Consider the following 2,161-nt stretch of genomic DNA (forward strand, 5'->3'; position numbering starts at 1 on the left):
AGGAAAAGCTAAATCTATCATTTTGTTCTTGAATGCATTGGAAAATATATTAATACACTTACTTGCAGAAAATAGTACATATGTATCATTTCATGACTCAAAATTAACTAGATTATTATGTGATATGAGGATAAAAATTAAATTTTATCAAATTTCATGTGTAGTATTTATTACTATTACTATAGGAGAAAAAGTTTATAAAAACTATGAAATAAAAATTTATGGACAAAGTTCAATAAGAAATCAATATTGTATAGCTAGTAATAAGATTAAAATATTAAAATACCATTAAAATTAAATATTAGAAGGTAAATAAACTTACATTGAGAATCTTCTAAGTTAATCAAACGTGGAACATTGCGAAAAGTAAATTTAGCATATAATTAACAAGCTTCTTTCACAGCAAAAACAAATACTGTTAGAACAAATATTATTCCTGCTCTAAATTTAAGAGAAGCACAGTTTCCTATTTTTCTTCTGTTAGCTTAAATCCATTGAATGTTAATTATATTTTGGGAAAGCAAATGTCTGAATCATTTAAGACATACGATTGATATACTTAATATTTTTCTTATTTTTTTAAATGTTAATTATTACACTGCTTCTTATTTATTTTTTCTAAGTATCACTTAACATTTGAATATAAGATCCTAATATCAGAAAGAAATGTAGTAAGTTATTCATCACATCCTGAAGAATTTACTAAATTGTAATAAGTTGAGGTGTCAAAGGTGACACTTCAATAAATATTTGATTTTTCTCTTCATTTTATTTGACTTTAACTATACTATTTATTCAGATTTATACTTTTAAAATGTCACAATTTTAGATAAGTGAACTTAAACATAAGTAAGAAACTCAAGTTGTGGAGGCAATTAAGATTGAGATGATTTAAGTGGTTAGAGACGTAGTGTCCATAGATGTCAATATTTTTTTTTAATTTTGACGCTAGAATGTATTTTTGAATTTTTTATTGGTAAAAATGAACAAAATTAAAGAAAGTAAATTAAAGTTTGGTTTGTGCTGCGTTTACTGCTAAGACTAATATTTTGTAGATGTTTCGTAATCAATGAAATACTTAATTACTATGGGAAAATTAGGTTTCGGATTACTCATATCTTTCGTGAAGATAATGCGTGTGATGATAAGTTGCTAATTTATGATTTATTCATAGATAATTATTTCATTGGTATAATAAGCTTTCATCTAGTCTGTTCTTATATTTCTTTAAAAAGTATAGTCTACATACTTTTTTCATTGTTGATGATTGTTGTTACTTGAAGTGTTAGTCTGAGATTTTACATAGTAATGTCTAACATAAAAAATTTTATATAAAAATACTTTAACCCTTTTAAAAAAAATGATTAACGAGTAACCAATAAAAAATCACTAAGATGTATTAAATTTTTTTATATTCATATTACATCTGCATCAAAATCAAGTCTAATACAAGTTTAACTTTTACTTCCACATTTCTGACTAATATTTGTCAACACAAAAACTTACCGTATTTGCAATTTTGCATGATGAGTAGTAGAATTTTAGTCTAACTTTTTTACTTCTTTTTTTTTTTACAAAAAATGATCATCTAGTTCTAGAAACTATAACAAAACGTGAAACTTATAAATTGCAAATATCAAGAAAATCATAAAATAGAAACTAATTTTTAGTGACAAAAAATAATTAGTTGTTATAGTAACTAAATTATAGACCATTTTGGAGACTAGAAAATTTTTGGTTTTTAAATTAGTTTTTATTATTGTTAAATGATTTCTAAATTGGTATCTAATTAGCAACCAAGATTTTTGCTACCAAATTTAGTAACTAAATAATTGGTAGTTAAAACCTTGGTTGCTAATTAGATACCAATTTAGAAACTATTTAACAATAATAGAAACTAATTTTTTTTGATGCAAAAAAGAATTTTTTTTAAAGAATTAAAGAAATAAAATAAATGGGACAATTTAGGGGTGTCCCAACCCTTATACAAACTCATTCAAGCTGGGCTAAGATGTCTGTACAAAACATACCCCTTATGCATCAAGTAAAAAACATGTTTAAAACCCCTTACAAAGTCTTATGCTTCTAAACACCATCTAGTCCTGACAACAAAATAGGTAAACTCTAATACAATATCCCAAAAATCTTCACACTCCAGCTG

The sequence above is a fragment of the Phaseolus vulgaris genome, chromosome 11, assembly GCF_000499845.2.
Source record: "Phaseolus vulgaris cultivar G19833 chromosome 11, P. vulgaris v2.0, whole genome shotgun sequence".
NCBI lineage: Eukaryota > Viridiplantae > Streptophyta > Magnoliopsida > Fabales > Fabaceae > Phaseolus > Phaseolus vulgaris.